This window comes from Pseudophryne corroboree, chromosome 8 (genome assembly GCF_028390025.1).
Source record: "Pseudophryne corroboree isolate aPseCor3 chromosome 8, aPseCor3.hap2, whole genome shotgun sequence".
NCBI lineage: Eukaryota > Metazoa > Chordata > Amphibia > Anura > Myobatrachidae > Pseudophryne > Pseudophryne corroboree.
Window position 1 is genome coordinate 189,626,513 of NC_086451.1, and position 13,432 is coordinate 189,639,944.

Consider the following 13,432-nt stretch of genomic DNA (forward strand, 5'->3'; position numbering starts at 1 on the left):
CTCAGATTTATCAAATCTCTTAGTCAATTTTGTCACATTTTCATTTAAAACACTCAACATATTCACCCAATCATCCGTCGGTGGTGCCGACACAGCCACTCACAGTATTTTCTGTCCCACTCCAGCCTCCTCCTGGGAAGGCATTCCGCCTCAGACATGTCGACACACCCGTACCGACAGCCACAAGCACACTGGGGCAATAGGAGACAGACCCACAATAAAGCCTGCAAGAGGGACAGAGAAAGATCTGCCAGCTCACACCCAGCGCCTATCCCGGTACTGAGGCCAGTAAGGTGACTGCCCTGCCCCGTTAGCGCTTTTAAAATAATCAATCAGCACCAAATTGCCTGTGCCCGTTTCTCCCCCCCCCCCCCCCCCCCCATTTTTCACCCTGTTACTTGTACAGCAGTGCGGAGGACAGGGTCAGCGTCTCTGCAGCTTCTGAAGAGAAGGAAGATGGCGCTGGTCAGAGCTGTGCAGCTAAGCCACGCCCCCTACATGGTGCGCTTCAGTCCCGCTCAAAACACAGATTATACTGGCGGGGGTCCCTGAACTAGTGCCCGGAGCACTGTTACTATACATGCCAGTCTGATCTGAGGTCTCATGCTGCCCAGGGCGCCCTCCCTGCTCCCTGCAGTGCCGTGACAAGCGTGGGAGCATGGCGTGCAGCGCGGGCGCTGCGTGGTACCTCTTTTTGCCGTCACTGAAGTCTTCTGCCTTCTATCTTCCGGCTTTTGTGAGGGGGCGACGGCGCGGCTCCGGGAGAAAGCAGCTTGGCGTACAGTAGTGATCAAACCCTCTGGAGCTAATGGTGTCCAGCAGCCTAAGAAGCAGAGCCCTTGAACTCTTAAGAAGTAGGTCTGTTTCTCTCCCCTCACTCCCACGATGCAGGGAGCCTGTAGCCAGCAGGTCTCCCTGAAAATAACAAAACTAAAAGTCTTTTTCTGAGCAACTCGGGAGAGCTCCTCAGTGTGCATCCAGTCTCACTGGGCACAGAATCTAACTGGAGTCTGGAGGAGGGGCATAGGGGGAGGAGCCAGTTCACACCCTTTCAAAGTCTTATAGTGTGCCCATGTCTCCTGAGGATCCTGTCTATACCCCATGGTTCTTGAAGCATCCCCAGCATCCTCTAGGACGTATGAGAAAGGGGTATTACTGAGAGCACCGTACGCTAGTCACAGCACTCCATGGCAAAGAAGAGAGAGTTTAAGACAGTAGCCGACATAGGAGAGATCCCAGGTACTGGAGCTCACTCGCACAGCGTCGAAGCCAACTGCGGACAGACAGGTGGGTCAGATACATTGCCCTTGAAGCTGTCTGCGGTCTCACTGGAGCAGTACAGCACTGACGGTTGGGGAAAAAAAATCCTGCTCTAACTCCTTGCCCCCCCCCCCCCCCCCTCTGACTGTAATCTGTTTATTTTGTCAAGCATTAATATGTAACTCACTGTCTAACATTAACCAAGAAACACGAGAGGAGAGAGAGAGAGGAGAGAGAGAGGAGAGAGAGAGAGAGAGAGAGAGAGAGAGAGAATGAATATAAAGTGCATGCAGACCTTACAGTCAGGATATGAGCACCTCAATGCATTGTCGCTTATTAGAGGTTATAGTGATATCTTTGCAGCAACAGCGTCACTTTATGGATGTAAGCTATGTATGATCTAGGACCTATGGAATTTACAGCACAGAGCCGTGTTTAAAAAGAAAGTGAAGTGGAAAAAAAAAGGGAACGAAGGAGCTACATATGGTGAAACAATTGACAACAGATGTGCAAAATAAAATCTATGACCAAGGTCACTAAAATATAGATGATGGAAAAGTTACCAACTGCTATAGGAACTTCCGGTGCCCGATGTTAACCACCAAACTATATGGCACATACCTTGGAGATGATCAGAGGTTCCCCGTGCTCCAGGCCCCCTTTGAGAGTAAATCCCCAGGGTGCACCCCCCTGTAGCTGCACATGGATGCACTGGGAGGGCTGTGGGATTCCCCCGGCAGCCTGCGTGTCCATGGCTGCCTCTCCCCCATGCAAGGCCGGCCTTACTCCGGGTTATTATCTTTCTGCACAGTAACGATCGCCTCGCTCCCCATCCATGATGAATTAGCTGGAAGTGCCCGGCAGCGGCGGGTAACGCAGAGAGAGCGTGGACACAGCGCCCGGATCACACTCACTCTCATTCCCATTGACAAGGAAATTGGGCAGGGGGGGAGGGCATGGTACTCCAGCAGCCAAACACAGCTCACACTCACCGGGAGGGGCGGGGATACATGAGGAAGAAAACTGTGTAAACCTAATTAAAATGAATATGTAATGTGTCTGACCCTACACCAATGTAATTCACGTTCTCCTGTAATGTATATAATGCATATCTACAGTAATGCAGAGATATGCTCTCGTCTTTACGATGTATTTAGTGTAAAATTCAGGTATAAATGATTTTAGTTAAATAAGTAAAGCATATTTATCTTATATTACATGCTATCAGCTGTTAAATAGACTTGAATGATGACTTGAATGCATCTGTGTACTGTATGCTCAAGTGTTATGCGTTAGATGATTAGAGATTGTCTTCATTTGGTCCCTGGTTATCTAGAGGTCACACCTGTAGAAGGTGATCCCTGGGGCTGCACAGTGCACAGATAAGGGGGTTACTCACGGAGCGATAATCTAAGATAGCCACGCGTCGCTATCGCTGGTGCTAGATTGGCCTGCATGCCGGCAGGTACCCAGGAAGTTGGCAAGCTCCCCACCAGTCCAATTTACCATTCAGACCTGGCCATTACTAAAGATATACTATACACTGAAATGTGCTCTAAGCAGGGGCGTAACTAGACCTCTGTGGGCCCCATAGCAAAATTCTGAAAGGGCTCCCCAACACTCAACAATCTCTATACCACATCTCTTGGCAAACTAATCAACTCTTTCGGATTTCAGTACCATCTGTATGCGGATGATACTCAAATCTACCTATCCTCCCCTGATTTGTCACCATCTGTATTGGGCCGTGTCACTGAATGCCTTTCTGCCATTTCATCTTGGATGACATCTCGCCACCTCAAACTTAATATTTCCAAAACAGAATTAATTATATTTTCACCGGCCAATAGTAGTTTCCAACCTGATATCTCTATCACTGTTGAGAACTCTGCAATCACCCCTACCCCACAAGCTCGCTGCCTAGGTGTCATTCTTGACTCTGAACTGTCCTTTGTTACCCACATTCAATCTGTCTCAAGATCATGTTACATACATCTAAGAAACATATCCAAAATACGACCATATCTTATACAAGACACAGCAAAACCTCTAATCCACGCTCTCATTATCTCCCGTATTGATTATTGTAATAGTCTCCTGACCGGTCTTCCCAAACATAGGCTCTCACCACTACAATCCATTTTGAATGCAGCTGCGAGGCTGATCTTCCTTGCCAGACGTTCATCGTCTGCAGATCCGCTCTGTCAGTCCCTCCATTGGTTACCGGTATTCTACTGTATTAAATATAAAATACTTTTACTCACATACAAGGCTATTAACCAAACTGCACCAACATACATCTCTTCACTAATCTCAAAATATCTCCCTACCCGACCTCTCCGCTCTGCACAAGATCTACGTCTCTCATCTACACGCATTACTTGTTCACACTCAAAATTACAGGACTTTATCCGGGCTTCACCCACTCTGTGGAATGCCATCCCACGCACAGTAAGACTCGCCTCTAGTCTCCAAACCTTTAAATGTTCCCTGAAAACTCACCTCTTCAGACAAGCCTATCAAATTCCAGACCCACCCACATAACCTTCAGTGCTTCCCTATCTAATTACATCCTCTGTAGAGTATTCATAAGTTAACATCACATATCTTGTCTTTCTTTAGTCTCACACCCTCCTGACACTTGGATAACTTTGTGGGGTATCATCATACAACCCATTAAGAACCTAGCAATCTGGTGGACCATTATGCAATAGCTAGCATCTATCCTTGTGTATCTATGCCTATTTCCCTATAGATTGTAAGCTTGCGAGCAGGGCCTTCCTACCTCTATGTCTGTCTGTTTTTACCCAGTTTTGTTCTATTACTGTTGTTCTAATTGTAAAGCGCAACGGAATATGCTGCGCTATATAAGAAACTGTTAATAAATAAATAAATAAATGAGTGGCGTTTGGGGTCAGAAAAGTAGAGGGGGAGGGGTCTGACAGAGTAGGGGGCGGGACTAGAAAGGATGGAAATGTGTGTGTTTGTGTGTGTGTGTGTATATATATATATATATATATATATATATATATGTGCCAGTAGAGGAATGGGCGCACTTGGGTTGTTTTTCCACCCAATATTCAATGGGGAAAAACAGCAGTCTCCCTAAGATATTAACTCCTAATTCGTGAGCATAAAACCACATTTAACATGTTCCATGTAAAATTTATTACAACATAAAAGCAATGATACAAAACGGTATAGTATCTCTTCTTGCAGATAACACCATATAGTACAGAGGACCAGTTGAAATAACTTTGATAGATTCCTCATTCTCCTTTGACAATTCGGAGATTTGATGTTTATGAACAAATAACCCGACGCGTTTTGTCTTACTCTAAGACTTCATCAGGGGTCTACTGGTTGTGACTTGAAGCTATTGTAGCTACTGGTAAGATTACACACGCATATGAAATTGTGGTAGACCTGTGTATTTGAACTTGTTATCCAAACCCCTGAATCATAAGGTCACATACCTATTTGAACTTGCGTTCAGGCCTATGCGTTTGAACTTGTTATTCAAGCACTTAACCATAAGGCTTAATCTAACTTTCACCTGTGTACCCCACCGGTGTGTGGTTTTTTCAAGTATCCAGAATACGTAATTGCCATTTCATTGATGCACTAACAGCATTTATCAAGCACTAGAGACATACCCCTGATGAAGTCTTAGAGTAAGACAAAACGCGTCGGGTTATTTGTTCATAAACATCAAAACTCCGAATTGTCAAAGGAGAAGGAGGAATCTATCAAAGTTATTTCAACTGGTCCTCTGTACTATATGGAGTTATCTGCAAGAAGAGATACTATACCGTTTTGTATCATTGCTTTTATGTTGTAATAAATTTTACATGGAACATGTTAAATGTGGTTTTATGCTCACGAATTAGGAGTAAATATCTTAGGGAGACTGCTGTTTTTCCCCATTGAATATTGGGTGGAAAAACAACCCAAGTGCGCCCATTCCTCTACTGGCACATATTTGTATCTTCTTAGTCCCTCCTAACAAGGGACTTAGTGGAATTTGGCAGCCTTAACCCAATCCTTTCTCACTTTCTGTTTAATAGCGCAAAAGGGAGAGTATCTGTTTATATATATATATATATATATATATACCAATTTGTCCTGGCACTCCGGTCTATTAATTTACTGGCTCCAGTGCCCTCCTGTGGGGTGCAGCCCCCAAAGACACATAGGTTCCATATAACGGGCGGCACTCAGAGACTTGTAAGAAGCAGCTATAATGCGAAAAGACCCCGCAGGGTGTGCTTTATTAAGGTGATGTTATAGGGGCTTCTGAAGAAGGGGAGAAGTCCCTGAAACGTCACCTTAATAAAGCAAGCCCTGCATACACACACACACACATATATATAAGGGAAATTCAAATGCCCCCACTTATCGCGCCCATTACACTCGGGTTTAGGTGCGCAAAGCACCTAAACCTGAATAAAGTAATGGGCGCGATCATGAAAAGACACCGTTTGGGTGCCCAAATGTGTCTCTTTGCGGGCATTTCAGCTTGTTACCCCTGGGGTAGCGAGCTAAAAGGAACATGTCGCACCCGTCGGCAGCAACATTAGAATAGCTGCTGATGGGCACGATTGAGGGAGGAGGGGGGAGGGGACATTTGAATGCAATGTGAATATGTAAAATGTACCTTCCTATCTTAAAATGTATATACAGTGTTTTTATATAAATATATATATATATATATATATATATATATCGGCCCATAGATGCAATGTGAATATGAAAAATGTACCTTCCAATCTTAAAATGTATCTACAGTGTTTTTATATATATATATTTGGGAAAATTAGCCCGGCACTCCTTCTAGAGATTACCTGCCCCGGTGCCCTCAGTAAAAATGGATATTGGAAAAAAAGCAGCTGCGGCACTCAGGGTCTTGTGGAAAAGTCAAATTTGTATTTGCATCACAAAATAAAACACCAAAGTTTCGGGGTGTCTAGCCCCGTTGTCAAGATGTGAGAGTGTGTGTAAGAAAAAAGCAACTTACCCTTGTAGAGACAGAACCCGCCAAACCGAGAGGAGAGCCGCCTACGGACCCGGCGTGCGCGCTGCGTGTCGCTGATTGATGACGCGTGTACGCGTCAGAGAAAGAATCTTTACGGCGGAGTTTGTGAGCGCATGGAGGGCTATCAAAACATTACATATTTAATCAAATTGTGCACATTATACACATAGTCCCCCTACACCACATCAGCAAGTGTCAACAGTTTAAATGATTCCAGGACTCAGGGATTCACCTTTACATGATAGGAAGGGACAGACTAAGGTTATAAGGTGATGTCTGGTATCCAGCTGTAGGGTATTTTAAGGGTAACATTCCGGTGTTGGTTAGAGGAAGATCGCATGTTCCTGCGTATAGTTATGTGTTATGCACACCAGTGCCTGCAAGAAAGTACTGGTTTCAGAACTGTTATGCACTCCAGTGTCTGCAGGAATGTACTGGTGTTTGAACTGTTATGCAAAACAAATGGACTCACAGACAAACTGGGGAATATGACATAACGTACACAGAAGGTGATAGGGTAACAAAATACACACAAAGTGAACAGAGAAGCCCAGAGGCTAAGGAACTGGGTATCTCCCTTGTATTAGAACTGCTCAGATAGAAAAAGCAAGATGTTGTGTTTTAATACGTAAAGAACCCGAAATGATGTTGCTAAGGGCAACAGCAAAACCCTAAAGGGTTACCAACGGGTGTGGCAGTAAACTCCTTGGTCAGAGATGGAATGATAGACACAAGGAGAGTCTCCACAATCTTAATTCTCACTTGCAATGCACAGGTTTTAGCTTACTGCCACTAAACTGACCCCTGACACCTAGCACAGTGAGACAGGATTAGACAGGCAAGTCTTAGAATGCAGCCGCAAACTTGCTAAGTTCACAGAGTAGTAACAGAACCCCAGCAAGCTAAACGACTGACTCCAGTCTTACTGCTAGGTCTGGATTGGCAGAGTGTAATACCAAATCCCCAGGCCTATTTGCAGTAAGCAACAAACAAATACAAAGCTACACAGTACTGGCTAACTTTCATGAACTGACTAACTAACAAAGATTCAGCAGCATCTGCTTACTCTGAAAAGAGGCCTTATAAAGCAGGTGCTGTCCACGCCCCACTCAGACCTCACAGACTGTGAGCACAAAAACCAGCACCGGATCCCCTGCCGTGCACAGAGCCTATAACCACTGCACAGCAAAAGACCCGAACCGGAGTATCAGCTGCGCTCAGGTTACTCCACTAGCACTTGTCTCCCGGTTGCCATGACGACGTGGCAGCACAGGGCAGGAGACCCTAACAGTACCCCCCCTCTGACGAGGGGTCAAAGAACCCCTACCACCGGGTTTATCGGGGAACTGCGAGAAGAAAGAGCGTATCAGTCTGGGGGCATGAAGATCACAACTGCGCACCCACGACCGCTCCTCCGGGCCATACCCCTTCCAGTGCACCAAAAATGACAGCCGACCCCGAACCACCTTGGAGTCAAGAATCCTTTCAACAACAAACTCCCTCTGGCCACGTATCAGAAGAGGGGAAGGTCTTCCACTGGAAGAAGGATTACTAATCGCCCGTTTTAAAAGGGAACAATGAAATGTTTTATTGATACCCAAAGAACGGGGCAGATCTAACTGAAATGCCACCGGATTGATAACCCTGGTGATCTTATAAGGGCCGATGAACCGGGGGCCTAACTTATGAGATGCCTGTCTCAACTTCAAATTCTTGGTAGACAACCAGACGAAGTCTCCTAATTTGAAGCTGCAGGGTCTTTTCCGCTTATCAAAAACCCTTTTGGTCACTAATGACACAGACACAAGGGCTTTCTTCACTTTCCGCCAAATACCTCTAAGGACCGAAACCACAGAGGAACCACCAGGCGTGGAGTCCAGGGGGTCAAAAGAATTGGCCTTAGGATGATGCCCATACACACAAAGGAAGGGAGAGATCCCTGTAGCAGAGTGAGCCGCGTTGTTATAGGCAAACTCCGCCATGGACAGATGAGCAACCCAGTCAGTCTGACACTTGGAGACATAACACCTGAGGAACTGCTCCAAGGACTGGTTCACCCTTTCAGTCTGCCCATTAGACTGCGGATGGTAGCCTGACGACAAGCTGACAGAAATCTGGAGATCGGAACAAAATGCCCTCCAGAATTTGGCCACAAACTGGGATCCGCGGTCAGAGACCACATCAAGTGGCAACCCGTGGAGACGCACAACATGCAGCATAAATAATTCAGACAGGCGTCTGGCTGATGGCAGCCCAACCAGTGGAACGAAGTGCGCCATCTTCGAAAACCTGTCAACGACAACCCAGATGGCTGTCATCCCCGAGGATTTGGGCAAGTCCACCACAAAATCCATTGAAATGTGGGTCCATGGCTTAGATGGAATAGAGAGTGGATGTAATGGGCCAACAGGAACCCCTCTAGGAGTCTTATTTCGGGCACAGATGTCACATGCCCGAACCCACTGATCCACATCCTTAGCCACCGAGGGCCACCACACCGCCCTAGATAGCAACTCCCGAGTTCTGGCAATACCCGGGTGACCTGCCGACTTCTTGGCATGGAATTCCAGGAACACTCGCTGTCTTAACCTAGGAGGCACAAACAAAAGACCTACCGGAAGGTCTGGAGGAGCCTGCTCCTGTGCTCTAAGGACTAATGATAAGAGGTCCTGGGTAATGCCCACTTTAATACATGATGGGGAAACAATGGGCAACGGCTCCTCGGTGGTCTCCTGGATTGGAGCAAAACTCTGCGAGAGCGCATCAGCCTTGATGTTTTTTGACCCAGGGCGATATGTTATCAAAAAATTAAAGCGAGCAAAAAACAAAGCCCATCGTGCCTGCCTGGCATTGAGACGCTTCGCTGACTCTAAATATGCCAGATTCTTATGGTCAGTGAGAATTGAGACCACAAACTTAGCCCCCTCAAGCCAGTGTCTCCACTCCTCGAGTGCATCCTTAATAGCCAACAATTCCCGGTTACCCACGTCATAATTCATCTCGGCAGGCGAAAATTTACGGGAAAAGTAAGCACAGGGATGAAGGCGATTATCAGACACTCCCATCTGAGAAAGCACTGCCCCAATACCCATCTCAGAGGCATCCACCTCCACCACAAAAGGACGCTCTGGATCTGGGTGTCGCAGCACCTTGGCCGAAACAAATGCCCTTTTGAGACGGGCAAAAGCCGCTTTAGCCTCACAAGACCAGTGAGCAACATCCGCCCCTTTCTTAGTGAGTGCCACCAAGGGCGCCACTATAGACGAAAATCCAGCGATAAATCGTCTATAAAAATTCGCAAAGCCCAGGAAACGCTGAAGCGCCTTCAAACTAGTGGGCTGCACCCAATCCAGGACTGCCTGTACCTTGGAACCCTCCATTTGGAAACCTTCTGGGGAGATAATATATCCTAGAAATGCGATTTGCTGAACTTCAAATTCGCACTTCTCCAGCTTCGCCCCAAGCCGGTGGTCTCTGAGTTTCTGGAGGACTAAGCGTACATGCTTCCGATGTTCCTCCAGGGAATGGGAGAAGATTAGGATGTCATCTAAGTATACAACTAAGAATCTATCCAAATATTCCCTGAGCACATCATTCATGAAATCCTGGAAGACTGCCGGGGCATTACAGAGCCCAAAAGGCATCACCAAATATTCATAATGCCCTGAGTGGGTATTAAAGGCAGTCTTCCATTCATCCCCCTCTCTTATTCGGATTAGATTGTACGCACCGCGTAGACCAATCTTAGAAAAAATGGTGGCAGTACGAAGCTGGTCAAACAAGACCGAAATGAGAGGCAGTGGGTATGAGTTTTTAATCGTGATACGGTTCAATTCCCTGAAGTCGATGCAGGGTCGCAATGAACCGTCCTTTTTACCCACGAAGAAGAACCCCGACCCAACTGGAGACTGTGAAGGTCTGATAAATCCCTTAGCCAAGTTCTCCTGAATGTACTCTGCCATAGCCTGAGTCTCAGGACGTGACAGGGAGTACAACCTGCTCTTGGGAAGCTTAGCATTTGGCAACAAATCAATGGCACAGTCATAGGGGCGATGGGGAGGTAGTACCTCTGCAACTTTTTTGGAGAACACGTCTGCAAAATCTGCATAACACCCTGGCAATCCTGGCAAACTTAGCTGCGAGAGCCTGACTGGAAGGCTCAAGCAACTCCTGAAACAATCAGTACCCCAACTAAGAATCTCCCCAGAGACCCAGTCAAATTGAGGATTGTGGGCCCTTAACCAGGGTAACCCCAACACCAATGGGGCAAAAGTACAGACAGTCACATAAAAGGACAATTTTTCAGAGTGTGTGGCTCCAATAAACAAAGAAATCTGGCTAGTGCAAGAGGTAATTTTACCTTGGGATAATGGTTCCCCGTTTAACCCACAAATCTCAATTTCCGATGCCAAGGGTACTAAGGGAACAGAGTGTTTCAGGGCGAATTGGCGGTCCATAAAAACCCCGTCGGCCCCACTGTCCACAAAGGCCTCAGTCTTGACAGTTTGACCGAGGATCTTCAAGGTCACCGGAATGATAAAAGTCTTCTTGGGAAATTCTGACTTCTGGCCTGACAGGATATTTCCCATCACCCTCAGGCCCTGAAGTTTTCCGGCTTTTCTGGGCATGATACTACCACATGACCTTTATTCCCACAGTACAAACACAACCCCTGCTGTCTCCTCCGCGTCTTCTCACGCGAGGAGAGGCGGGTAGCCCCAATCTGCATAGGCTCCTCAGAAAATTCCTCAGAGTCTGAGGTTCCCTTGGGAAGGAAGGAAATCTCAGTCTCCCTTTCAAGCCTATGCTCTCTCAGCCGTCTATCCACCCGGATGGATAACTGCATGAGCTGATCCAAGCTATCAGGCAAGGGATATTGTACCAGTTGGTCCTTTATCTGGTTAGAAAGACCTCTTCGGTACTGGTGTCTCAGGGCTGGGTCATTCCACTGGGTATCATGGGCCAACCTCCGAAACTCCGTACAGTAAACCTCAACTGGCCTTCGCCCTTGCTTAAGGATCGAAATCTGAGCCTCGGCTGAAGCCGTCTTGTCAGGGTCATCATACAACATGCCCAGTGCCGTAAAAAAAGCATCAACACTTTTAAGCGACGGACAGTCAGGCTGCAACCCATATGCCCAGACCTGTGGGTCCCCTTGTAGCAAGGAAATCACTATGCCCACACGCTGAATCTCCGACCCAGAAGACTGAGGCCTAAGCCGGAAGTATAGCTTGCAGCTCTCCTTGAAACAAAAGAACTGCGAGCGATCTCCAGAAAAACGATCCGGGAGATTTACTTTCGGCTCCTTAACCCCTGCAGGTGCTGCTGCTGCGGGAGCTCCGCCAGCAGCCTGGGAGGTGTGCATTTTAATGGACAAATCATTAAATTGTCGAGTCAGGACCTGCACCTGATCGACCACCTGTTGCAACGTATTTTGAGGGGTATGCTCCATATTCCCACAAAATTTCAACAGGAGTATTGGGCTGCTGAATATGTTATGCACACCAGTGCCTGCAAGAAAGTACTGGTGTCAGAACTGTTATGCACTCCAGTGTCTGCAGGAATGTACTGGTGTTTGAACTGTTATGCAAAACAAATGGACTCACAGACAAACTGGGGAATATGACATAACGTACACAGAAGGTGATAGGGTAACAAAATACACACAAAGTGAACAGAGAAGCCCAGAGGCTAAGGAACTGGGTATCTCCCTTGTATTAGAACTGCTCAGATAGAAAAAGCAAGATGTTGTGTTTTAATACGTAAAGAACCCGAAATGCTGTTGCTAAGGGCAACAGCAAAACCCTAAAGGGTTACCAACGGGTGTGGCAGTAAACTCCTTGGTCAGAGATGGAATGATAGACACAAGGAGAGTCTCCACAATCTTAATTCTCACTTGCAGTGCACAGGTTTTAGCTTACTGCCACTAAACTGACCCCTGACACCTAGCACAGTGAGACAGGATTAGACAGGCAAGTCTTAGAATGCAGCCGCAAACTTGCTAAGTTCACAGAGTAGTAACAGAACCCCAGCAAGCTAAACGACTGACTCCAGTCTTACTGCTAGGTCTGGATTGGCAGAGTGTAATACCAAATCCCCAGGCCTATTTGCAGTAAGCAACAAACAAATACAAAGCTACACAGTACTGGCTAACTTTCATGAACTGACTAACTAACAAAGATTCAGCAGCATCTGCTTACTCTGAAAAGAGGCCTTATAAAGCAGGTGCTGTCCACGCCCCACTCAGACCTCACAGACTGTGAGCACAAAAACCAGCACCGGATCCCCTGCCGTGCACAGAGCCTATAACCACTGCACAGCAAAAGACCCGAACCGGAGTATCAGCTGCGCTCAGGTTACTCCACTAGCACTTGTCTCCCGGTTGCCATGACGACGTGGCAGCACAGGGCAGGTGACCCTAACATTATGTGCAGAAGGTAAATATAGATATAAACTGTATTTACTGTATATTATGTATACGGCGGGAATCCAGAGGAGACCACCCACAAGAGCAGTTAAGAAAGACATTGCCCACCTTTTCAAATCAACCTATGACCTCTCCTGTAATGTAAAGATGCATCCCTGTGTCCAATGGACAAAGGGATTACAGTATCTATTGTATTGCTTTTGGAAGTAGTGTATAAAAAGCCTGTTGCTGCTTGGCCGGTCAGAAGACTCTTAACGCTATCTACCTGATTAGCGGAGGACTGGACCAGGAAGCGCTTGCGAATATTCTCACGTATGTACATTGACTGTAGCCATTTACTCTGTTGTATTGTAGTGCATAAATTGTATTGTTAACCCCCTTTCAGATATATAACTCTGTGGTGTCGGAACCCAGTGTTTAACTACAAATCGGTGTTGTGTCCTCTTTTCCCTGCTAGGGTTTAAAGTGTTAGGATTACTAGGTTTCTCTGTGTGTGCATACCTGAAATGAGGTCAGATGAAGCCATGTGAAAATTAAACAAGGTTTATTGTAGAAAAGAACCAGCAAAATATCAGCATACAGAAACTGGATCCTTGATTAATATGGAATAGAACACAATATTTCCAGATAATTGTAATGGCTTGTAATAGAAACAGGGAGGAAGGTTATGCTTGAGTATTGGTATAGTCCAGGTTAATTACAGAGGTAAA